Here is a 27341-nt window from a genome sequence, read left to right on the forward strand (position 1 = left end):
GCCACAGGCAATTGGGTGGAGGGCGTATTTTATATTGGGTGGCACTGAGCTGAAAGGGTGTAGTTAAAGTTGTCTCTGTGCCAGAGAGGGAGGGGGGTGGGAAGGCATTGGAAGGCAAGATGGGACTACTCTCCCATCTGTAATCGCTGGGTTACGTCATATCCGGGAATGAGCAGAGAGAGAGGCGGGTGGGGGCCTTCTGCAGCACAGATGAGTCAGTTACTCTTCTCAGGCAAAACTGTTACAACTATGATGTCTTTTTCCTGACAGCATCTACTCAACCCTTTGCAGTAAGAATTCTTGGTTTCTGTAATGTATAGCTTTGGGGGCAGCAAGAAGTTGTCACAATGGATCAAGTCATCTGTGAGCACAAGGGACCACGGGAACTATAAGACTCCATTCCAAAAGGGCATCTTTTCTCTTAGGAAACAGGTCACACTAACTATTAATATCAGGAAGAATTAGAAGCAAGTTTCTGAGGCCAGAACTTGGCCTGAGGATCGGCTGAACCCTTTCTCTTTGCTTGAGACATGAAGTGATGTGATGTTTTTGGTGGGGAAAATCTCGTTGTGGGTGAGAGATAAACACATTAATATTGATTCATCGCACCGTCTTAGAGGGTTTTCCACTGCATGTTTAATGTGGCAATCTCTAATTGGAGACAGGTCTACGGGGAGCCTGGGGAGAACTATGGCCCACCTTTTGCAGTGTTGGGAGAGGTGGCCCACACTGCCTGTGGAGGCATCAGGCTGCAGCCAAGTTGGCCTCTCTCTGTTGGGGAAATTTTCATTCACACCCTTCTCTTGCAGTACTGCAAGGGGCTCTTCCTTGAGTTTTATTTATTTCTTTATTTTTAAAGATTTTTATTGACTTATTTGAGAGACAGAGAGAGAGAGAGAGAGAGAGAGTGTGTGTGCGTGTGTGTGCATGAGTGGAGGGGCAAAGGGAGAGGGAGAAGCAGACTCCCCACTGAGCAGGGAGCCTGACATGGAGCTTGATCTCTGGACCCTGGGATCATGCCCCAGTAAAAGGCAGATGCTTCACCAACTGAGCCACCCAGGTGCTCCTCTTCCTTAAGTTTTATAAAGAAAAAAAAGTTTTGGAGTTTGACTCCACAGGGCACCACACCCTCTTAATAACTGTGTGAACTTAGAACATTCACATTCTCTAAATCTTCACTTCCTCATCTGTAACATGACACGAATGACTCAGCAGCTCAGGGCTGTTGTGATAACATGGTAGCTGGCCACCAAGAGAGCGACCTGCAAGTGGCGGCTGTTTACACCATGATAAAAGACATAATTGAACCAGGATCCTCCACAGAAAGGACCTTGTGGGTCCAGGAGGCAGTGAGTCACTTCTACTGGGGAGTCAGCGAAGGCCTTGGGCACAGGACATTTGAGATGGACTTTTAGGGGTAGACAGGATTTTGCTGGAAGAGACGGAGAGAGTGTTCAGGTAAAAGGGAAAATCTTGAAAAGGGATGTGGAAATATGGGGATACATTGGATGTGTGGGGGAAAAGGAACTGCTGCCTGGTGTGGCCAAAGCTGAGGGTGTGTGGAATGATGCAATGGGGGTGCTAGGGTCAGATCACAGAGGCTGGGCTCAGCAGGCCTCTAGCAAGGTCCCAAGTGCCCCATCTACTCACCATGACTGTCCTAGTCTCTTCAATGTGCCAGCAATGCCTGGAGATGGGAAGGCTAATTCCTGCGGCACCTCCTGGAGGCACCCACTGCTCTGCTCCGTTGGCTAAGTTTATCCTAATGCAAAAGCAAAGGCTCAATTAGACTGTGAAGGTAAATAGACGCAGAGAAAGCCACAAAATTAAAAATATAAGGGTGGGATTGAGCTGTTAATCATATTGCAGCATTTCACAAAGAATAGGCTGAGTTTTCCAATGAAACGATGGCTCCAGCATATAAATTAATCTTTTGTATAGGAAGAAATGAAAGTCATTAAATGTCATTGTCTTATTTTAAAAGCAGCAATATCCTGCCTGATTGCAAGTGCTTCGAGGAGGATGATTAAACAGAAACCTTATCTTCACTGCTCCAAGGAGAAAATTGGAGAAAAGTTATCCAATTATGGATGATAAAGCAGAGAAAAAAATCAGAAAAGAGGCAAACACGGGTCGGCAGGTTATAAAGAATGTGTTCCCCTGTTGGTATCAGGATCTGCTCCTGGTCAATGCCCAGAAACATGCACAGCCATGAAAATTACTGTGTCTCTTTAACCAAAATCCCTATAAAGTCTTTGTGTCTTTAATCCATTTCCAGGTTCCTATTATTGGTAAATAGTTGCTATTTTGTTATCTATCCCTGTGGAGTAAACCACTGATTTCCAAGCTTGCTATGGGAATGTGGGCCTATTACTATTATTATTTTTTTAAAGGTTTATTTATTTATTTTAGGAGGGTGCAGAGGGAGAAGGGAGAGAGAACCTTAAGAAGACTCCACAGTTGATCTCACGAACCTGAGATCACGACCTGAGCCAAAACCAAGAGTTGGGACACTTATCCAACTGTGTCACTTCGGTGCCCCTGGGCATATTATTTATTGTCCTTGAAACTCAGTGTCCTTATCTGTTGACTAGGCCAGTTGGGGACCATTGGTGGGCCTGTGTTGACATTATAGGACACAGGGAGGCTTGGTTTCTCACACAATGAACACCGTGGGCTAGATAATTCTGGGTTATGGCAGGCTGTCCTGTGCATTGCAGAATATTTAGCAGCATCCCTGACCTGTACCCATTAGCACACCCTTCACCCCTGACCCTGCAGTTGTGACATCCAAACCTGTCATTAGACATTACTGAATATCCCCTGGGGGTTGGGGCAAAGTCCCTCCCAGCTGTGAACCCTTGTATAGGTAGAGCATTTGGCTTTGCACTTTGTGGAACTCATGCTCGAACAATAGCAGCTACTATTCCGACTCTGGTTACTGCTGTTAGAATCTTCTAATGATTGCTTTCAGGCCTAATGCTGTTGCTAAACGTACCTAATGCATGATGACTTGGAAATTATCTCAGATTTCTTCTTCTTCTTCTTCTTCTTTTTTTTTTTTTTTTCCCGAATCAGAGTATTTAATTTCAAGCCTGGAAAGCATGGTTCCAGTAAAATGGGATTGTTTTCCTACAAAGGAATATGTATTTTCCCTAAGTTTTAAATTAAAATTTTGGATTCTCTTTTCCTGGTGAATAAGGTGAAGGGGCAGATACCATTTCTGAAGTGACTGTCACTTGAACCATGGTTGGTAGGATACAGAATTATTGAGTAGTTACCTGGCACAAGGTACCATATGGCTTGCAACTACTCTGTAAGAATGTATGCTTTATTAGATACAATCACATCAATGCACATTTCAAATAAGAATCAGCCTGACTGTGCGGATATGAAAAGGGACCAGGGCGGTAGGGAATATCTAGGAAAGACAGGGACAGAACCATCTTTTCCAAATGTTGACATTTGTCTACCTACTTGGGATTTTATTTCTTAGAGGAAGAAGGAATTTGATCACAATCGCCATTTTACTTGGCTAATTTCCATTTCCTTTAGACAGACACTTTACCACCAAAGAAGGAAATAGGGGAGGAGGAAAGAGGGTTTTCATTTGGGTCAATTTAGAGAAAATATCTGTATAAGCCTCCCAGGGCTACTGCAATCAAGTACCACAAACTAGGCAGCTTAAAACAGCTTAATTAATTAATTAATTAATTAATTTACTTTATTTAAATTCAATTAGCCAACATACAGTGCATACTTAGTTTCAGATGTCGTGGTCCATAATTTATCAGTTGTGTATTATAACGTCCAGTGTTCATCACATCACATGCCCTCCTTAATGCCCATCACTCAATTACCCCATTCCCCTACCCACCCCAAAACAGCAGACATTTATTCTTTCATAGTTCTGGAGACCAAAATTCTGAAGTCAAGGTGTTGGCAGAGCTGTGCTCCTTCCAAAGTGGAGAATCCTCCCTTACGACTTCAGGCTTCTGGTGGCCCTGGGTGGTCCTGGGCTATGGCTGCATGGCTCCATCTCTGCCTCCATGTTCACACAGGCTTCTCGCCTGTGTCTCCATGGCTTCTCCTTTTCTGTCTCTTATGAGAACACTCATTGGATTTAAGGCTAACCCAGGATTATCTCATCAGGAGATCCTTACCTTAATTATTTATATCTGCAGAGACCCTTCTTCCAAATATGATCATATTCAGGACATATCTTTGAGGGGTTGCATGGTTCAATCCACTAAAGCATAATTTCCCAGGTAGAGCTTTTGAAGGTTACTATAGATGGGGTCTTTCCCCTCTCTTGAGACCTTCAGATTTCCTCTCAAGACCTAGGAACAAAGGGCAAAACAACCAGGGAAGAGTATTCAAGCATCCTAGCACCTTTGGCTCAACTCTTCGTGGAGATGTGGGTGTGAACGAGGAAGCCTCTGCTGTTGGTTACAACTCCATTAAAAATGTCAACACAAGACACTTTCTGCTGCTCCTAAGGCCTGGTATGTCATGGTAGGCTGGAGAGAGAAAACATTCTTCTTGAAATTCAAGCATTTCTAAATTTGCTAATGGTGGTTAATGAACTCATCAAGATGGAAACTTTAAAAATAAACAGCAAACCGTGAATCCAGGAATATAAGCAGAACTTGTAGCTTGTTCCCCCAGCTCTGAATATGAGTTGATGTTATCTGTGACTGTGGAGGCCTCTCTGTAAGCACTTCTCTCCTTGGCGGTGGTTCTGTGTTGGAAATTCTCTATCATATGAAGATCTTAGTATTTTTGTGTGTGAAAATGGAGGAATTTGAGCTACATGTTTTGTAGGCCCTTCCTAGCTATTTTTTTTTTTTTTGGCATTATACAAATCAGATTAAAATGGCACTTTTGTCAAGTGCTTTCAATTTCTCTTTAGTTCTAAATTGGCCACCACTGTTTCATCCATACCTGTCTCCTTTCCATCCATCCAGCCACCCACTTGTCCATCCACCTATCTGTCCACCCACACATCTACCCACCCATCCATTCATCTATCCACCTACCCACCCATCCAACCACCCAACCATCTGTCCATACACCTGTCCATCCATCCACCCATCCATCCACCCACCTGTCTACCACCCACTTACCCACCCACTCACCCACCGATCTGTCCACATTTTGATCCTTCCATCCACCTATCCATCTGCCCATGCACCCATCTGTCCACACATCAACCCACTCATCCATCTGACCCGCTCATCCATCCATCCACCCACCCCTCTGTCTACCCATCTATCCACCTACCCGTCCACCTCCCTATACACCCATCCATCTACCCATCTGTCCACCCATCCATCCATCTACCCACCCACCCATCTGACTGACTATCCATGAAGCCATGTTTCCTACCACCCATCCCTCACTCCCTTCCTCCTTCCCACTCTACCTCTCTCTTTTCTTCATCCATCTCTTTTTATCCATGTTTCCTCCCTTCTGTCCATCTGTCCATCTCTCCATCTATCTTTCTCTTCCTTCCTCCCTCCATCCAACCATCTATGGTTCATTCATGTTTCCTTCCTCCCTCTATTCCTTTATCCAACTATCTAATAGGGTTTCTGTCCTTCCATCCACCCACCTCTCTAGTACACAGATTTAAGTCCCCTGCTGTGTACCCAGGCACAGCGGTAGTAGGTACTGAGAATACATGGTGAATAAGGCTGTTGAGCAGAAGAGGCCCCAGGTTTATGTGACCTAAAGCTTATGCAATTTGGGGGTCTTTCTTTACAAAGAATATGCACTCACAAATACAAAATTGTTAGGGCGTCCCACTGCCTCTGAAGGGGCCCATGTGAGCGAGAGGCCCTGAAGGTCAAGCTTTGTTGGCTTTTTGGCAAATCCCCCTTTGCAGATGTGTCCCCCGCTCTCCTGGAGCTCTGATTCTGGTGTCACCTGATGAGAGCAAGGCCTTTCTATCAGGCAGGAATTTAGGTAAAGCTGGCTTGACCCCTAGGACCATACCTGTGAGAATATGGCATCTTCTCCTTAGCTTCCTCCAGTATCCCTGACTGAATTGGCACATTGCATTTTATTTCTTTCCCTATCACCTGTACACAAAGCTCAGTCTCCTTTGTTGATTTCCATTAAAGATTTGTTTGCACCCAGCACTTGATGAATATGACAGCTTCAGAAGTTACTAGAACACCTCGTTTTGCTTTGCACAGCCTCTTGCCCCCTTCTTGCCTGTCTACCCTGTCCTGCCTCTCCTTTCCCTGCCCCTCCAACAATCACCCTTTCAGGGCAGCTGCACATCCCTCAGGCTCCTGGGACCTTTGCTTTTGTTCCAATTGGATTTCTCAATTAATTTATCTCCAAACATGGGAGTTTCCCTGAGGGAACTTCACATTGCTTGCTGTAGGAGACTATTTTCTCCACCTCATTATACTGGGTTAATATCAAGATCATTCTGTCAAGGCAAGATGGGGCCAGGAAAAGGGCTCTCTGGTGCAGGCTCACCTCAATTTCCCCATCCCTAAGAATGGGAACAACACAGGTGAAGCTGTGGGATGAGAACCTGGGGTATATGAGGTTCCTCATGGGGTCCACGGGGTGCAGCCTCAAGAGCAACAAAGGGCTTCTCATTTCAGATGCTTCCCACGCCTTGATGTCCAAGGAATGAATGCTCTTCGGACCAGCTTCTAGACTGCCTGGAGCTCTGTAATCCTTCAATTGTCTGCTGGTTTGCAGTCATCATGCTCAGAAAAATCTGATTCATCTGCACTCCATTTTGTTGGTGTTTTGTTTCATTTTGTTTTTGCTATTGTGTTGGAATCTTCCAACTCTGCTGGGGCAGGACTTGTTCTTTGTTTAAAGCTCACCATCATCCACAGGGCTGCGTAGTATTTTCTGTGTGGCATTATATAAATAACAGCAGAAATAACCATAGAAACTCAGCTCCTAAGTAGTTCTTTTCATCATCAAAGCATTTTGAAAATATGAAATAATTAATATACAAGACAGAATGCCATAGTCAATAAGTATACTTTGAGCAAAGCAGCCACAGTGCTTTAGGGTGGGAGTCCTTGGCGAGTCAGCAGATGCTGTTGGGTGGATCTGTCCAAGTGGATACTTGACTAGTTCTGGGAGTGAGGCAGGAGCAAGCCCTGGCTGCCACTGGGCATGTTCGGTGATTCTCTCCATTGTACCCCCAGATGAGACCCCTACGGCCATCTTCCCTGACTGCCAGAGTATTTTTTTTTCATCTCCTGTAGCAAAAGTTTAGAGGTTCCAAATAGGGCCCCAAAGTCCGAACTGAATCTGGTTGCCTCCAGGTTGCCCTCAAACCATACAAATCCCCAGCCTGAAACTCGCCCAAGGTTGCAGTTCAACCTGACCAGGCCCCAGGAAGGCTGAGCCCAGGGCAGACCTGATTCTTTTCACCTTGATTTACCCGACATCCACTCCCATTATCTTTCTGACATGCAATCTGGATCAAGCTCAAATATCTTCCAGTTGCCTGGAATGACTGCTACCAAAAGACATGTGCATGGCTTCAGAGGTGACATGTGAGGGTTATGTGACCCTCTGACCCACTGTGAACATCTCTACAACCCGGGAGGGGACACATGGCTGATGGCCAGACAGCCAGGACATGGGGGAGGGCCTCTCTGTGATGTCCAAGTCTAATGCTCCTTCTTCCATAACCAACTTGTAATTCTTAGACTAACACCCCATCCCCATCGCATCTGGATTTAAAACATATATACATGATTTGATTATAAAACAAAAAAAAACCCCAAATGCTGCATTCTGAAACTCCCCCAAATTAATCATGGATGCTGATTCCCAGGAGTTTGCTGTGCTGCCATATACAAGTCAAGAAATAAAAGGAACCATCAAAATATTTAGAAACATTCAACGTCAGAATCTTTGAGATCTATTTGTAGTAACCCTCTAGAAGCAACAACCTGCATTTTAAAGTAGTAGTATCTCCGCAAAGAATCTTATCAGCTAGACACAAATCTGTATAGTTTGTGTACTGGAACTGTTTATCGAGGTTGAGCTGCACATCTGCCTCTCCAGATGTGTCTCTCACTCCTCCCCTGGGGGCACAGGCTCCACTGCTGCGAAACACGGGTCCCTGTGTGTAGACCGTCCTTCTCTCGGTGCCCAACTCAGAGGCCACATCCTTTTTTTTTTTTAATTTTAAAGATTTTATTTATTTATTTGAGAGAGAGCGAGAGCAAGAGAACAAACACAAGGGAGGAGAGGGAGAAGTAGACTCCCCGCTGGCTCTCCATCCCAGGACCCTGGCATCAGGGACTGAGCTGAAGGCAGATGCTTCATGGGCTGAGCCACCCGGGTGCCCCAAGGGTCCACATCTTTGAGAAAGGCTTCCCTGCTCCCCGCAGTTAGGTCACGGCTCCCACCTCTGGCCCCCAGATTCTGCTCCCCCTTCCCGGCACCGGCCACACCCCTTGAGTGGGGTGACTTGCGCCCACTCCAGTGGTTCTTGCTGGACTGGGAGCCTCCTGAGGGTCCAGTCTCCTTGATGGTCGCCCCCGACTCCCGTGCCTCACCCAGGGGCTCCAGAAAGAAGGGTCCTCGTGGGCCCTGCGGGCCGCGTGGTCCCCACCCACCTTCGCCTCCCCTCGCCCTCACCCACCCAGCTGGTCGCTCAGATGCTTGGGGCCGTTCTGTCTCACAGGTCCAGAGGGTGAGCTGCCGTTTCCTTGACAACCCTTCACACGTGGGTATTTGAGGTCATGCCTGCACAAAGGACGCAGCGAGCCTGCACGCGGCACTAACACGTATGTTTTCTGCGTCTGTAACGTTGCATAGTTTTGTTGCCATAACATCCAAAAGTGTAATTTGCGGGTGCTCCAGCTCCAGCAACTTCGCTGTCTTCTGACCTCCAAAGGCAGTTTTAGAGGGTCTATTTATAACAGTTTCTCCTGTCTATCTAGAAAACTGAAGCTTGGTCCTTTCTTTTTTTTAAGATTTTTTTTTTTTTTTTTTTTTTTTTTTTTTTTAGGATTCAGAAAAGTGAAAATAGGATGATCCCTCCCTGCCTTAGTAAAGTGACTAAATGAAATAGAATCCTTCTAAATGATGTGCCCGGGTTTCGTAGTGAGCGCCTGTTTCTACGAGGAGCTGTGATGGACGGTGTGGGGAGGCTCTGCTGTTGCTGAAAACCTCAAACTTTCCCCGTAACCTCCTATCAACCTTGTGCGCCTTGGATCTGTAGCTTCCCACCTGCCAATGGCACGTTCTCATCCTGTTTCGTCTTTGCCAATTTATTAAAAAGTGATACCCGTTAGCTTTTAAAAGTGTGTCTATGTAAAACAAATACTTTTTTAAACCATGGTTACAGTGATAAGCTCTGAAAATGACTTTTTTGAGCCGGTGCATGATGGTTTCACTTCTCCTTGACTGTGGGCTATGGGTTAGCAATGCCTGCCTCTTGGTTTTCTTCAAAAGAGAATTCGTGGCTGTATTTATAAATTTAAATGGTGGTTCTCAAAAGGACATAAATTATGCAAATCTCCTAAAAGTCTTCTGATCTGAAAATCAACTTGGGTTCTTACCTGCTCCTCCCCTGCTGTCTCTCCATGGTCCTCGCTCCAGCAGCCCGAGCCCCCCTTCTCTCTGTGAACCTGTCAGTCTCCTTCCTGCCCGAGGGGCTCTTTCTCCCCTGGGCTCGCAGAACCGGGCTTGGCATAGAGTAGACACACAGGAGTTATTTGCTAAGTGATGAGTAGACTTCACAGGCTCTAGAGAAGCCCTCAGGGCTGCGGAGTGGGGGGGCGGGTAGGAGAGCAAGCGTGCTTAGTTGTCCAAGATCTGTGTTCAAGTCCTGACCCCAGCTCTTTCTAGCAAAGTTCTGGGCCACATTGCTCAACATCAAGGAGCATCAGCCTTCCCCATTTGGAAAGGGGATACCAGTACCAGGTCTGAGGTGAAGCGTGATGGGACCAATAGGCAATGGATGTGTGGACTTTGCAGAATCAGCAAAATGCCAGGCAAAGGGGAGGCATAGTTTATTCTCATATAACTGAGTTCTAAACCATAGTAAGATCCCTGGGGGAAATGATGAACAATTGCCTAGCAGGCTATATGTCATTGCAGATTTTTGTAAAAAGTAGCTTTTGGGATCAGGAACAGAAAGAAAGTGCCATTCCTTGATCTTCGCTATGTGGCAAAGTTGGGCTGGCTGAGGACAACAAGTGTTTGTTGTGTAGTCTGGGGGTGGTCTGGGCACTTGTACCCATAGGAGGGGCAGGGGCACCCAGCATCTCCGTGTGGCCTGGCCAGCATGGGGCAAGTTAGCTCCATCCAGCCTCTACTGAGTGTCACTTACTTTGTGCCAGGCACTGTGCTGGGGACAGAGAGGTAAGCCTGGCCCTCAGTCTGTCTGGGCCTCACTGGGGGAGATCCGCAGAAGAAGGGTTGGCATGCAGCCAGCACACCTGTATCTGGCAAATCGGCCAGTGTCTGTCCCAGTTGTCCATGCTGGTGCCATATGGATGGTTAAAGACATTGGGTATCACCCCACATGTAGGTAATGCCACATTCTAATAGTGTTAGGTACTCAGTGGAATGGGGGGCATGCTAGGCCCAGGGGTCAGCAGGTGTAGACTGGGGAGGGTGGGGGGGCCTCCTAAGTTCAGCGCAGTGGAGGGTTAAGAATAGACACTACTGACTGACTGACTGTCATCCAAGAAGGAGGGGAAGCGCCATAATAAGAATGTATGTAAAGTACTATCCCTTCATCCATCTACCCATTTGTCCATCTGTTTGTCCAGCAAACACGGACTGTCTACTATGTGCCAGACGGCATGTCCCATGTTGATACCAAAAAAACCAAGACTCTGTCCTTATCCTCAACACCTTGCAGCTCAGTGGATGGAGACTGTCACTCAGTTTTTGTGAAAATGCTATCGGAGCTCAAAGTCAGGGGACACGTGTGTTTGTTGGTGGGTGTGTTATGTGGGGGCCAGGGAAGGATCTGGGGGCATTGGTGTCTTTGAGAAGAAGCTTGAAAGCCGAGGATGGGCAGGAGTCAGGTTGGTGGAAGATGAGGACAGAGGAAAGGAAGACAGTCCAGAGGAACGCATGCGTGAGCAAAGGCAGGAAGATGGGAACTTAGGGGCAAGTATGGAGAGCAGAGGACCAGGGTCCCTACACAAGAGGGGTGGGGCACCATGGCTAACTCTCAAGTGGGGCATCCCATGTATTAAGCCCTTTGTATCCATTACCACACTTAACCCTTGCTCTAGCCTAGGAGGGGGAGCCACTCATCCCTCTCTCCCCCACTTTACAGTGAGAATACTGAGGCACCTGCTCAAGGTCAAACAGCTGGTAAGATCCCAGGGACTCTGATATTTATTATTTTTTAAAATTATTTATTTTTTTAAATTATTTTATTTATTTATGATAGTCACACAGAGAGAGAGAGAGAGAGAGAGAGCGAGAGAGAGGCAGAGACACAGGCAGAGGGAGAAGCAGGCTCCGTGCACCGGGAGCCCGATGTGGAATTCGATCCTGGGTCTCCAGGATCGCGCCCTGGGCCAAAGGCAGGCACCAAACCGCTGCGCCACCCAGGGATCCCCGACTCTGATATTTAAATCCGGGAACTATGGACCAAATTGTGCTCCCCCTCCCCAAATTCATAGGGTGAAGACCTAGCCCTCAACCTGATGGTATTTGGCGATAGGGCTTTGGAGAGGTTGTTCGGGTTAAGTGAGGTCGTGAGGGTGGGACCCTGAGGATGGAATCCGTGCCCTTATAAGAAGAGCAAGAAAGAGAGATTGCCCTCTCTTTACTGTGTGAGGACACAGTGAGAAGGGAAGCCAGCAAGAGGCAAGCCAGGAACCGAACTGGGGAGGCGGGGGGGTGGGGGACCCCTCGATCTTGGGCTTCTTAGCTTCCAAAACCATCAGAAATATGTATTGTCGAAAGGCCGCCATCTGGTATTTTGTGATAGCAGCCTGAGCTAATACACTCGATTTGTCTGGGCCTCTGACCCCTCTCGGCCAATCTGGGTCCTCCCCAACGCCCAGGGAGCACCCACCACAGGTGTCCCCAGGCTCCTTTACTGATGACCACTGTGCAAAGTTCCATTGATCCTCTTCCTTGGGATGCGCTTGGCCTTGGGGTTCCCCCGAGCTCTTGGGACTACCCCCAGACAAAGTGGAGCCTTTCTTCTGGGGCAGAGCTAGGAGGCCAACCCCGGGCTGGTTCCCGGGCAGGGCACACACCACTCCTTAAAAGAAGGCTTTCTCCTTGTTGTTTTCTTGCCAAGGTTATCTGCTCAAGTATGTACCGAGTAAATGAGGTTGTTTGGCTTATGGATACAAATAGATACTGCTTTTTTGACTTGCAAAATGAATTCCACCGTGACTGGCTCAAACTTAAGTATGCTAATGCTCAATGAACCAGTTGTCTATTTATTTCTGTTTGTGCCTGCAGACCCATTAGCAACTTTTTCTTGTTTTCTTTTAGAATATTAAACGGTACCAACATATTCTAAAAATTAGTTGATTAGCTTGTTAGGGCATATTTTAACTGCTAGCTCCGCCGAACCAAAGGAGAAAATGAAGGTAATTTTGTTTGCAAGGAATGTATGATTCGGAGCTGAGTGTTGAAAGATGTGCCACGTCAATGTAATGAGGGAGTGTAATATCTTAGTTTGCATCAATATGGAAATAACCGCACGCTTTGACAGACCTGATGCTGAAGGCATCACCCGCCTGCTCATTATGCATTCTGGCTCTGATTATGAAAAATAGTGTGTTTTCTTTTAAAGAGGAATCCACATTATCAATCAAACCACACCAATTATTTCCGAACGGGATCACAGTGAACTAGACGTGGGGGCTTTTCAGCTAGAACAGCGCCTGATAGGCAGGCAGATCTTAAAGGGTGTGATATTTTTATTTCGTGACAGTTGTTAGTATTAATTAGGAACACTAACGAAGTATTTTGTGCGGTGGCACCCAGACAACCTGCTTTCCCTGCTATCATCTGGATCTTTATTATTTTGTTTTAATGAGCCCTGTCTTAAATAATATCAATGCGCTTCTAATGATACCTCTCATCCAGCCTGCTATTCCAACGCTTTTCTAACGGGGTTGTCATAGCAGGGAAATAAAGAAAGGAAGTGGGGGGGGGGGGGGAGACAACAGGAAAATCCTAGCCCGTGACAAGTGAAACCAAAACAGAGGCATGAAAACAAAATGATGCTCATTGCAACGGGAAGCCTTTCCTTGAGTGTGTGCGTGTGCCCGCGAGAGCTCTCCATTGGATGACATGTGGGTTTACTCCCTTACTGTTTTTATTTTGTTCCAGCCTTTCAGAGAGGTTAGAAGCGAAGTCCAGGGGTCAGCCCAATGCTTACGGGCTGTCCCTAAGATGTACTACCCTTTGCATTGTTCCCCACCAGACTGCCAGCTGCTTGATGAGGGGGCAGGCCTGGCTCACGTGCATTCCCGCAGGTACCCCTGGGACCTCATGGGAAGGTGTGCTTGCTGAACGCAGGATGGAAGGAAAGGCACTTGCTCCTTTAAAACCTGCATCTAGATGCACTTGGAGAGCACATAGAAGCATACATTGTCCTTGAACAAAACACGATGAAAAACTAATAAGAGGCCTGGTGGACACTGAGGAAGCGTGTGGGAATCAGATAGACCCGGCCACACTCTCGATGTGACCCTGGGCACGTTGCATCACGTTTTTCAATCAGCAGTTTTCTGCAGAACAAGCGGGGGTGTGGATCAGCCATAATTCGGGGAAGGTGTGGGTGCGGGATGGCATTCCATCCCTGGTGGGTAATGGCTCAGTAAATACTTGCTGAATGAACGAATCGGGGCGAGATCGACGCACCTCTTGCTGATCTTCTCCTTGGCTTCCCCAGGACGGGGGCACATTGCAGTGGCTGGGATGGTTGTGTCGTTCTAGCAGTGGAACTGCTGGGTGGTCTGGGATGTGGGTGTGGATTTGCACGGACCTGTGTGTGCATTCCGTCGACGCTCCGAAATGGGTACCAGGGAAAGCCCAGAGTCCTCATCTTCACCGTGAGATGCATGTACTTACCAACTGCAGCCCAAGACCTCTCCATCTGTGGGCGTTGAACCCTGTCCAGGGCTCCCACAGGTGCTGCTCCCCAACCTCATCACTCACCCTCCCACTCCCACTGCACTGCACCCAGGACTTTTGGGGTTGAGGGAGCTCTGACCTGGGAATCTGACCTGGGTGATACCCCCTCAAACACAGATCCCTGAGTGGATCATGTGTGGGGAGTCCCTGTTCCCAGAGCAGTTCCCACTGCTGCTTGTGGCCAGGACACAGGCCAGGGCAGATCAGAAGCCCTAGGAGGTGAAGCCAGCAGGTCTGGGATCCCAGCCAGCCTGGGGAGAGAAGTAGAGATTTGTTTGCGGAAAGCTGGGGTGGGGAGCTTGAGCCTCGATGTCTTCGCACAATGTATTCTGTGGGTTCCAGAGACCTAGGCCAATTGTCTGTGCTTATCCACATTTCACAGGTGCATTTGTTCAAAATATGGGGTTCCCACAATCTGCATAGAATGTACAGGGTAAGACTTAGTTTCCGCTCTCTCTCTGGAACTTGCAGTCCGGTGGGTGGAATGAGACACTCTCTGTAATCCAAGTTGGAAATGATCACTGAATTAGAGAGGCCTGTTCCAGGGCTGCCTGGGTCGGTCCTGAGCATGGAGAGGTTATAGGTAGCTAGAGGAAATAAAGAGGGCTTCTTGGAAGAGGTGGCATTGTATTTATTCAACAGCAAGCATTTCCTGAGCATGTCTCTTAAGTTTCCCTACTTGCCATAAGGCCTGGGCTAGAAGGTCCCTGACTCTACCCAGAGGTCCTACAGAGCTTACATAATAGCGGAGGTGAGGCGCAGAGGCAGGCAGTGAGCAAGCTGATGAGTAAATGGAAAGGACGCTTTGTAGAGAGTGATGAGTTCAGAGAATGAGGATGCCCTGGGCCTTGATGAGTGAGTAGAACCTTGGAGAAAAGGATGGCGGGGCGCTCCAGACCGAGTGTCATGAAGGAACAGCACTGGAGGATGATGGGGCATGAAAGAGAGAGAGAAGATAGGAAATGGGAAGTGGGGCTAGTGTGAGCTCGAATGCCAGACTCAGGACTGTACATCTTATCCAGTGGGCTGTGGAGAGCCAAGGCAGGTTGTTGAGCAGAGGAGTGCAGGGTGAGAGCAAGCCGTGCTTTAGGGAGCACAGCAGAGTGGCAGTGAGTGGATGGAAAAGTTGAGGTGAGGCTGGAAGGGAAAGATGCCCCAAGGGACGTGCTGAGATATCCAGGGATGAAGATGTGACGGGGATGAGAAGAACGACCACTGGGAATGGCATGGGGTCATGTGAAAGGAAGGGCATGGTGGCTTCCACATGGGTAAGGACTGGACGAATGAGGCAGTGGGGGTGGGGCTGACAAAGGGGTCCAGGGAAGGTGGCTAAGGATGGGTGACTTCAGCAGCAGGATCTGTCCACCCTTTCACGGCATCTTTCCTATTCTGATCCTACCAAGGCTCGGTGACCCTCAAAGGGACAGACTATGAATGGATGACAAGCATTTCTCAATGGACTTATATTTCCGGGTACAATTTCCCAGGACCCTTGCCTCCTCTGGGGCCACATCTACACTGTGCTTGAAATAATAGCTTTTAGGTAGGGTTGTCAGATTCAGCAGATAAAAGTATGGGATGTTCAGTTACATTTGATTTTCAGGAAAAAAAAAAAAGGATAAATCTGTAGTATAAGTATATCCCACACAATATTTGGTATATATTTAGACTAAAAACTGTTTGTTGTTTGTATAAAATTCAAATTTACTTGATGTTCTATTATTTTACATGGCAACCCTAATTTTTGGCAATAATTGATATGAAGAAGCTGTTAGCCATGACCTTAGAAATAATGTTTCTGTGTGTATGTGTGTGTGCGTGAATGACAGAAAGAGAGAGAAGTAGGTCATGTCTTAGTTTTTGGGATGGAAGCAACAATTAAATGAGTTAAATGAGTTACATGAGTTGAACTTGAAGCTGTCTTGACAGAAAGGACACTGAGCTGCTCTCTCCATGGTCAGCCTGGCTGGGGAAATCCTGCTCATGGACGGTGTGTAGGTTTAGAGGCTGTGGCCTCTATGGGATCCTTCACTGAAGGGACTCCTCCTCAAGAGCTGCCGGGAGCCACACATGGCAGGGGATCTGCTGATGTCACGTGCACTCTTCTAACTGCGAGGACCCAGATGCTGGTGAACGCCTGGCTCCCTTGTTCCAGAGGCCTCATTTGCCCCCATTTGTGTCAATAGGAAGAGTCAGGGGGGCACCTGGGGGGCTCAGTCACTGAAGCGGTTGCCTTTGGCTCAGGTCATGACCTCAGGGTCCTGGGATCGAGCCCTGCATTGGGCTCCCTGCTCAGCGGGGAGTCTGCTTCTCCCTCTCCCGCTGCTGCTGCTGCCCCTGCTTGTGTGCATGCGCAGGCTCTCGCTCTCTCTCTCTCAAATAAATAAATCTTTAAAAAAATGGGAAGAGTCAGCAATCTTGGGGATGGCACGTGATGTCTCCCATGGGCAGTTGTCCGTAATTTGTATGAGCAGGAGCAGGGTCCTGCTGGGCAGTCAGGGTCCTGGCAAAGCAGGCCCCGGGGGTGTCTACACATTTGCAGGAACTGCCTGCCTTCGTCTTCCCTGAGGCGATGCAGGCAAAAGAGCTTCTGGAAGCTTTGAGTCAAACTTGTTCCAGAGTGTTGCCATCACAGAGGGGAGCATGGAGGCCAACCTCCCAGCAGGTCCCTGCAGTTTTGGGCGCTGCTGTCCGCGCAGTCTAGCAGGGGGTAATGAGGGTGGATGTCTTCTGGACCAAGGAGCTCGGCTTCATGTTTTGGGGATGCCTGGGTGCCTCTTCCTGGGGACAGCTTTCCTTCTGCAGAGAAAAGGCCTCCTCTCATCCCTCTGTGAAGTTCCACAGGGCTTTCAATTATCCAGATTGGTCTTCACCTCCTGCCTGATCCCCTTTGGCCCATTTTGTACCAAAACCTGCTTGGATTAGGCTGTGGGGGCATGAAGGTGGGGCTGGGAGGCTCCTGGAGCCCTGCTCAGCTGGGGCATGCATTCCTAAACTGGGCGGATATTTTTGGGGAAAAAAAAAAAAAAAAAAGAAAAGCGGATTGGCACGATCATTTCTTCCCTCAAAATTGAAAAAGGCAACCCTCGAGGGACTGACCCTGGGTAGAGTCAGCGATGGTCTTAGTCTGGGTGGTGAATTGGGCAGGGAAGAATGTGCACTTGAGAGCCAGCCAGGCCTGGGCGTGAGCTCCCTGACTCTACCCAGAGGTCCATGACTTTGGGGCACAGACGAGAGCTCTGTGTACCTAGTGACCTCATCTTTCCAGCCCAAGAGAACTGACTGAGAGCGTGTAGGTAAGACAAGTGGCCCTCGGTGGGCGCCCAGGAGCCAGAGAGCCCTGCCCTGTGTCAGCTGTTTAAGTGCTTTGTTCGCATCAGCTCACTGAATTCTCAGTGACTCTGGGGCGGTGATGCTACTACTCCTTTTGCAGGTGAGGCACCTGAAGAAGTTCATCCTCTTTCTCCTTGTGGATCATGACCTGGCAGGAGACACGGTCTCATAAACGGAGCGGGCTGGTTGTCAGCACCATCAAAGGGCTCCGAAAGGTGCTGGGAGAAAGGGAGGTGGAACTCACTTAGCCTAGTGGTGGTGGGAAGGCTTTTTGGATAGTGGGTGGGCTTCAACTGGGGACCTTGAAAAACCAGGGCAATGCTGCTGGGTAGAGATGGGAAGCGGGCGTCTCAGATGGAGCACAGGCAGTGGCAGAGGGCGGAGAGCGAGGACGCGTGGGAGGAAGAGGGGTCCTGCTGAGCTGCAGCTGGGTGCCAGCCTCCTGCGTGTGCCTACGTGTGTGCATCCGGGGGGCGCGGGGCTGGAGGCTCAGCCGAGCCCTTTGAATTTTATTCTGTGGGAAGCAGTGCTATCTCCCAGGTGCAGACTCTGAACCTGAATCACCTTTTAACGCTCCCCATTATTGAATCTGTCCATTTTTTTAATAAGATGTTTTTAATGGCAGCGAAAGCCTGCCCTTTCTGATCAAGATGGACCACTGGACTTGACATTTAATGGAAAACCGAGTCCAGGTCTGCAAGAGAAGGTGAGCAAGATGGGCACAGGTTCTTACAGAGATTATCCTGGAACTGGGGTGGACGGATCTGGCCTCTGTTTCAGGGACCCTGTCACTGCCTGGCGGAGTCTATCTATAGATGCAGCCAAATCACTGCACACCAACACGGCTGGCAGCGGGACAAGGCTGGGGAGATCCTGGCTTTTCTGATAGCTTGCTGACACATCATTCTTGCTGGGGAGTTGAAAGGACATCTTTGGACACAGCTGTAACAGAAGGTCAAATGTGCTAAGTGCCCGAGAGGTGGATGTAAAGGGCTGCCAAGGGGCAGTTGTGTCCCTCTGGGATCTACGGGAACAGCTTGGTGGGGCAGGTGTCCCACACCATCTGGGGTGGTCATTGTGGATAGTGAATACAGCTTGAGCCAGATCACTGGCCAGACCCGTGACCGTCAGCCAGCAGAGTGTGGGCAAAGATAAAACTGGGGAGAAGGGGGTGGTTGGTTAAGGTTGGAGGTCTGGAGGGCTCCTGAGGAGGAGTGCTTGTCTAGGGGATGGAACCTGCAGTTCTGATCCAGGGGAGAAAGGCTTTATCACAGACTTACCCTGGCTCAGGATTTCTCAGCAGCCCTTGAGGGCCTTGAGGAAAGGGAGGAACAAGTAGGTCAGCCAGGAGGCCAGGTTGTAAGCAATAGAAGCTAACTCTAGACTTAAGCAAAAGAAGTATCCAGAATCAATGGGAAGACTGGAGACCTGGCTCAGAAATAGGCAGAAGCCAAGGAAGTTTTTTGGGTGGTGGGAGGATGGAAGCAGAACTGTGGGAATCACTCCATGGCAGGAATGCTGGGAACCTCTCCATTCCTGGACAACTGGTCTACCTACTCAAGATCTACACTCAGCCTCAGCCTCAGAGCCTAGCATGAGCCACCTCTCTTCCTCTTGGCTCAAGGAAAGGCAGGGTCTCCTACAGTCCCACAAGTAGAGTAAGTTCCCACCAGGGGACTGGAATGCCATTAGGAGAAGGAATGGGGTGGGTGGCCCTGAGCTACACCAGAGCTTGCTAGAGAGGCACACTTGCCTGGAGAGTCTGTGGCTCACACCTGGTTGTCTAAAGTGTTGTCAGCAGGGGCAGATTGTCCTTCGCCCTTCAACGTGACCCTCGCAGTATCCACGTGCCTCCTACTGGTTGGTGGCATGGGGCTCTAGGCAAGGCTGTTCACGTGCCCCTGCGCTACAGAATGCTCACGTCCCGGCCACAGCAGATCCGTATCAGTGGGGCAGATCTGTTCTCAAGTCTTTGCAGGAGCAGAGGCAGCGCAAAGTTTCAGCAGCTTTTAACAAGACTTTCCCAGCACAAGCCATTATTCTATCAGGAATCCATGTGCTTCATGAAAACTGCAATAAAAGCTGGGAAAATATGACAAGTTATGGTAGACTGAGCCATGCCAAAATGACAAGCCATGTGACAAGATGGTATTTTGGGGTTGGGGATAGAGTTAGAAATAATTACAGTATAACTGAGCACAGCTTTCCCACCCCCCTTGCTGTGCTGCTGGGGTCTTGTGTGTATAGATTGAAGAGAAGGGGGAATCATTTGACTGTAATTTCAAGCCTTGTTCCTCTAATGGTTCCTTGTGGAACGATGTTAAATAATGATAATTATTACAGAGCCCTATGCTTTGAGCTACTCTTGTCAACTGCAGCTGGGGCCTGTGGGATTTGCCATTTCTCTCTGAGATTGGTTTGTAAGGCCAGTCTACAGATGCTGGCAGATTATTTCCTCCTAAACTTCGCAATTGCAGTTTGGGTAGGTGTCCCCAGATGAACACAGATATCTTGTGTGTGGCATTGTATGTCCAGAGGTTAGGCTTTTCACAGCCATGGAAAACCAGGATGGCAGAGACCAACACACCCTCAAGGGCCAAGTAATAGTCCATGAAAATGCTGTTCATTCCTTCATGTTCTCCGATCAACTCTGTCCCATTCAAAGACTTGTGATGGCCATTTAGTGAAACTCTGCTCAGTGCCAGGTACCCGGCCTGGGGCCGAGGATGCAGAGGTAAACAGGACTTGCTTCCCTGCCCCCCTCCCGGAGTTCATAGAAAATATCATTGGTCCTATTAATGTGCAAGGATTCTGATAAAGTCGTGCCCCCAAGGCTGAGGAACTAGAGAACAGATTCCCAAGCCAGCTTGGAGTGGACAGGAATCTAAGAGAGGACAGCACTGGGAGGGTGAGGAGGAGTCAGGCAGAAAGCAAGTGTTTGTTCCAGGTAGGAGGGCTCCTGAGTCACCATGTCAAGGCACGTGAGTAGACTACAAGGTGAGGAGGGAGAAAGGGCTGAAATGAAGCAGGATCCTATTTTAATTTTAAAACAATGACATTTTTCTGATTATAGCAACAGTAAATGTTTAAAGAGAGCTGTGGTTAAAATTATGCTATTCCTGTATTTTCTCCTTCTCTGTGTCCTCCTCCATCCCCCCTTCTTCAATGGAGGAGGGGGCTCTTTTTGTTCATTTATCTCCCTCTCCAGAATTGGGATGAAATTGAACATATAGTTTTATATCCTTCTAGCACTTACTGATTATGTTATGAACATTTCCCCTACCATTAAATATTCTTCATACATATTATTTTTAATGACTTTTGCTATTTCATCACATGGAAGTACATCGGTTTCTCTCTTGTGGGACATATAGTTTGTTTTCCATTTTTGGCCTTTTTTTAATAATAAATTTATTTTTTATTGGTGTTCAATTTGCCAACATACAGAATAACACCCAGTGCTCATCCCGTCAAGTGCCCCCCTCAGTGCCCGTCACCCATTCACCCCCACCTCCCGCCCTCCTCCCCTTCCACCACCCCTAGTTCGTTTCCCAGAGTTAGGAGTCTTTATGTTCTGTCTCCCTTTCTGATATTTCCCACACATTTCTTCTCCCTTCCCTTCTATTCCCTGTCACTATTATTTATATTTCCCAAATGAATGAGACCATATAATGTTTGTCCTTCTCTGATTGACTCATTTCACTCAGCATAATACCCTCCAGTTTTGGCCTTGTAAATAAATAACATGCAAAAGATAAATACTTTTGTCCCTATTTTCTGATGACTCCTTCAGGACAAATGCCTAGAAATCTAAAAGTAGAATGAAAGGATATGAACATTTCTAAGGTTCTTGGTACATGTCGTTCATTGCTTTCTTTAAAAAAAAAGTTTAAACTAACTTCCAGGTAATGATGGCAGATGAAAGACACTAATTTTGCCTCTCCTCCCCCCAACTACAGTAAGATTTTTTTTTTTAATGTATAAACTTGCAAGAACATGAGAGGAACACAGCAGCACAATCTGGGAATCTGGGAAACAGATGGACAAGTGGTAGCTGCTTTAGCAGATTTGGGAAGACTGAATCTGCAGCCGGTGGTGGAGAAAGCAGAAAGGCAATTCGATGCATATGCAGCCAGATCCTCAAAACATGCAGAAGTAGGTGGCACCAAGTGAGTCGCGGGGAAGCTGAAAGTTAATCCAAAAGCAGTCGGATCCCTACATTTCCTCCCGTACTCTGTTGGTGGGGCATGGAGTGATTACCACACTCCCCTACACCTTGCCTGCATTTGGAGATTATTCTCTAGAGAAAGTAAAACTGAGTAACTCTGCATCGGCCATTAGATCCAGTTAGGATGGGGTGTTTATCACACCTGATAGTCTAAGTGAACCTATGCGAGGTGGCTTCTAGGACCCTCCCCAGACTCCTGAACATGGACAGCCAAGCAGGGACTTCCAGGCTGGAGAATGAAGGAATTTTCTTCAGGGAGTTTGTCCAGCACAGGAAGAAAGACTACAAAGATACTAATGTGAAGAATTTCCATGATTGACATTCCCTGGACCTTCACATTCAGAATTTCTTTCTTTTTTTTTTAAGATTTATTTATTTATTCGAGAGAGAGAGAGAGAGAGAGAGAGAGACAGGCAGAGACACAGGCAGAGGGGGGGAGAAGCAGGCTCCTCACAGGAGGCTGATGAGGGACTTGATCCCGGGATCACGACTGGAGCCAAAGGCAGCAGCTCAACCGCTGAGCCACCCAGGCATCCCCACACTCAGAATTTCTAAACAGATTTTTAGTTCCTCAAGTTTAAGCATGTGAAGGCAACAAGGGATTACTAGGCATTTAAAGAAAGTCTCTAACATGAAGAAAGGGGCCAAAGCAAACTACTAGAAACATTGGCCCCTACTTCACACCACACATAAACCAGTTTGAGTTGGACCATAATTCTAAATGTAAAAGGTACAATAAATACTACAGCTTCCAGAAGAAAGTGTAGGGGAACTGTCATGACTTTGAAGTAGGGAAAGATTTTTTATTCAAAATTTTTTTTTTATTTTTAAATATTTTTATTCATTTATTTGAGAGAGGGAGAGAAAGCCAGTGAGAGAGAGCACAAGCAGAAGGAGAGGGAAAAGTGGACTCCCTGTTGAGCAGGGAGCCCGATGAGGGGCTCGGTCCCGGGACCCCAGGATCATGACCCAAGCCGAAGGCAGATGCTTAACCAACTGAGCCACCCAGGCACCCTGGCAATGATTTTTTATACAGGACATACAGGGGCGCCTGGGTGGCTCAGTCAGTTAAGTGTTTGACTCTTGGTTTCAGCTCACGTCATGATCTTACGGTTGTGGGATGGAGCCCTGTGTTGGGCTCTGCTCAAGAGGGAGTCTGCTTGAGATTCTCTCTCCCTCTCCCTCTGCCCCTCCTCCTCCCCTCAGATAAATAAATCTTAAAAAAAAAAAAAAACAGGACACACACACACACACATACACACACAAAACCCACTAATTAAAAAATAAAAGATTAATTTGAATTCACTAAAATTTATAATTACTGCTCCTTAAAGGACATTTATTTATTATTGATTGATTGATTATGTATTTTAGAGAGAGAGAGTGCATGAGCAGAGGTAGGTGCAGAGTGAGATGGAGACAAGTAGACTCTGCTGAGTGTGGAGTCCGACATGGGGCTTGATCCCAAGACCCTGAGATCATGACCTGAGCTGAAATCAAGAGTTTGAAGCTTGAGCAGCCCAGGTGGCTCAGCGGTTTAGCACCGCATTCAGCCCAGGGCCTGATCCTGGAGACCCGGGATAGAGTCCCATGTCAGGCTCCCTGCATGGAGCCTGCTTCTCCCTCTGCCTGTGTCTCTGCCTCTCTCTCTCTCTCTCTGTCTCTCATGAATAAATAAATAAAATCTTAAAAAAAAAAGAGTTTGATGCTCAACCGAGTCACCCATATTGCCCCCAGGACACTATTTAGAGAATAAAAAAGTCACAGAGTGGGACTAGATATTTGCAAATATCCATCTTACACAGAGGATTTCTATCCAGATTATATAGAGAACTCCTACAAATCAATAATTAAAAGCCCAGCCAATAAAAGAAGATTGTTTGAAGATTAAAAGTCTTCTAGAAATGAAAAGCCCAGAAATAGGGATCAAATGATAAAGTTGAGGGATCTCAGAAAAATAAAGAGAAAAATCCATGGGATGGAAAATAAGAAAGATTAGAAAACTAGTAGACTAGTTTGGAGAGTAGGAAGAGGGAAAACAGAAAAAAAATAAGTGAACTGAGCCAATAAAAAATTTCAAAATGGAAGGATATAGGTTTCAGGTGGAAAGGGCTCACGAATTTACTGTGAATTACAATAGAGCCGCATCATGAAATTCCAAGGCATTGTGGACAAACCATGAGCCACAAGAAAAGAAATGAGGTAAACCCAATACAAGAGAATAAGTCATATTTGCAGGGACAGGTGTCAGATTGGCTTTGGAATTTTTAGTTTGGAAGCAACCTAGAAACTCAAAGACAATGAGCAATGCTTTCATAATATGGAAGAAAAATGATTTTCGACCACAAATTCTACCCAACTGACCTACCAATCAAATCTGAGAGTAGAATAAACTGATTTTCATGCTTGCAAAGTCTCAGAAAATTTACATCCCATACACACATTTCTCAGAAAGCTGCTATAGTTTGTATTTTACCAAAATAACAAAGTTAATATAAAGGAGGACTGAGAGACAAGAAACTGGACAAGTGACAAGACGAGAGGTAACGGGGCCCTCTAGAATGGCGGTGGAGGGTGAACCCTGGATATGGAGGCCCATGGATCCAAGCAGTGTGGGTTGAGACGAGAGTGCAGGGTTGTCACCACCAAGATGCCCTGTGCTCTTTCACTATCCTTTTATTTTCTGCATTAAAAAATATTTTAAAAATTGTGGCAAAATATATGTAGTATAAAATTTGCCCTTGTAACTATTTTTAGGCGTCTAGTTTGGTGGCACAATTAAGTATACATTCACAATGTGGTGCAACTGGCACTGCTATCTGTTTCCAGAATTTGTCACCACTGTAAACAGAAATTTTATTTATTTGATGGGGAGGAGGGGCAGAAAGAGAAGGAGAAGCAGACTCCCAGCTAATCACAGAGCCCAATGTGGGGCTCAATCCCAGGACACTGGGATTATGACCTGAGTTGAATTCAGACCCTTAACTGACTGGGCCACCCCAGAGTCCCTGTGAACAGAAAGCAGCTCTGTAGCCAATAAGGAGTAATTCCAAATTCTCCTCTCCCCACCCCCCGCCGGTCCCTGGTGACCTCCGCTCTGCTGTCTATGAATTTGAGTATTCTAGGTCCCTCCTGTAAGTGGATGCATGCAATATTCACTTATTTTATGTCTGGCTTGTTTCAGTTAGCCTACTGTCATCAAGCTTCACCACATTGTAGCATGTGTCGGACTTCATTCCTTTTTATGGCGGAATAATATTCCATTTGTGTGGATATTCCATATTTTGTTGATCCCTTCATTTGTGGATTCTCATCCTCGTAAATCTGACCTGCCTCTGATCCCTAGGGGTGAGTGATGAGGGGCTCAGGGGCAGAAAACAGAGAGTAGTCGGCTCTCCTAGGCTCATTCCTGCTGGTCCCGCAGTATGTGCCCACATCTATGGCCTGATACCCCGAATGGCATGAGCCCTGCTTCCATGAAGCATTTGGGGCTTTTCTCATTGACATCCCCAAAGAGGCTCTGATTCTCAGGGAAATCAAAGCCAGACTATATGACCTATATGAGGCTTGGTCATCTTACCATCTCTTGGGACTTTCATATAATATGAGACTATTGCCCTTCTTGTACACAGTGAGCTTTATGCTACTTTTGCTACTCATTTTTCATATAAAGTGCTATTCAAACTCATTTACATCCACATAGTAATAAAAATACGGATATTTGAGAAAAAAGAAAGGTTAAGCAAGCCTAAATCTGGTCTAAGAAAAGTATCCATTTCAGCACACAATATACATCATCAGTATTTACTAGTCTGATGTGACTTGTAAAGGTATTACTGTTTTATTTTTCTTTGTTTTGATTATTAGTGAGACTGGCCAATTTTTCTCGTGTTTATTAATCATTGGTATTCATCTTCTGTTCTTCAGCCCATGTATTTTTTTATTTTTCACATGAAAAGCAATGCTGAGTGGATAGGAACAAACTTTCCTTATTTTTTATTTATTTTTTTTTCTTTTTAAAAATTATTTATTTATTTATTTTTTAGGAACAAACTTTCAAAAGAACAATTCTCACTTCCCTATGTGCTCCTGCCCCACCCATTAGCACACTTCTGGAGGAGGGGAGACTGTAAAACACCAGTTATGCACTTGAACCCACTGACTGTCATCAAAAGTACAGTGCTGGTTCTCTGGAAAGTCAAAGTTGCCAAAGAAGTTAATAAGCATAAATGAGGAATTGCTGCAAAACCAGATGGAGCGTTTGCTTCTAATGGCATCCATAGTGAGCACATGGTCTCATGAAAGCAAAGTCCCCACCACTCTGGTGGCTGCACTCTGTGTTCCAATGCCATGGGGGGAGTCCCCCGGGGGTGATTTAACCTACTGGCCTGTAGTACTAGGCTCCGAGAATTTAGCAATACTCTGCTGTAAAGTGCCCAAGGCGGCATCCCACCGGCAGAAGGGATGAAGACCAACTTATACCCTTGTTTGATTGTTTGCCAACAAGTCAGCATCTCGAGATGCTCCTTTTTGTCCACCCTGCCAACTGAATTCTCCAATTATCATCATATGTGTTTAAAGCAAGGAGATAATAGATAAATGCACACATGCCAATGTTTGTGTCATGTTGTTAATAACTGAATGTAACTTGTGTATCCAGTGGGGAAATGGTTAAGCTTCCTCCCAACCACTTGAAGGAATATCATACACTTGTTAAAATTAGGTTTACTGGGAGTTTGCAATAAGTTAGAAACATGCTTATAGTGTGTTGGCAAATAGAAACAGGACACACGAATGCATTCCTATATTACTACAACCACATAAAAGAAATAAGCTGGGATCCCTGGGTGGCGCAGCGGTTTGGCGCCTGCCTTTGGCCCAGGGCGCGATCCTGGAGACCCGGGATCGAATCCCACATCGGGCTCCCGGTGCATGGAGCCTGCTTCTCCCTCTGCCTGTGTCTCTGCCTCTCTCTCTCTCTCTGTATGACTATCGTAAATAAATAAAAAAAAAAAAAAAAATTAAAAAAAAAAAAAAAAAAAAAAAAGAAATAAGCTATACACAGGAAAAAAAAATCCTGGAAGAAAATGCAATGACACATCACACTGGCTACTCCTGGAGAGTGGAACCATAGGTGATAACTCCTATCCCCATTCCTCTTATATCTTTAATTTTCCTTAATGAGAAGATAACTACTTTTATGATGGAGATCATTTATTAGAAATAAGAAATGGGCGGTTGCTCATTATCCTGCCTTCAGAAGTGCTGGCACTTTCTCCCAAGGGTTGCCTCAACCGCCCAGCCCAGCTCTGCCTTCCCACACCCATCGCGCAGACATATCCGAGAGCAGATGTTGGTTCCTTTGCTTTGCTTCGGTTCCCTGCTCAGACACCAATCAATCTGCACCACGTTATTGCTCTTAATGAGGAACCACACCCTTTGTGGTGGCATTCGAAACACTAGGAGTGTTTTTAGAAATGAAAATTACTCTCAAGAAGTGCAGCAAGCCAACCAACCAGGGGTTCTTGCACTCTGAAAAAAAAAAAAAAAGAGGCAGATCTTCCATTGCGACTTGCTTCTGGGCTTAAAAACCAGACCAGGGCAGCCTGGGTGGCTCAGCGGTTTAGTGCCTGCCTTCAGCCCAGGG

Source organism: Nyctereutes procyonoides, unplaced genomic scaffold, assembly GCF_905146905.1.
Source record: "Nyctereutes procyonoides isolate TBG_1078 unplaced genomic scaffold, NYPRO_anot_genome, whole genome shotgun sequence".
NCBI classification, from domain to species: domain Eukaryota; kingdom Metazoa; phylum Chordata; class Mammalia; order Carnivora; family Canidae; genus Nyctereutes; species Nyctereutes procyonoides.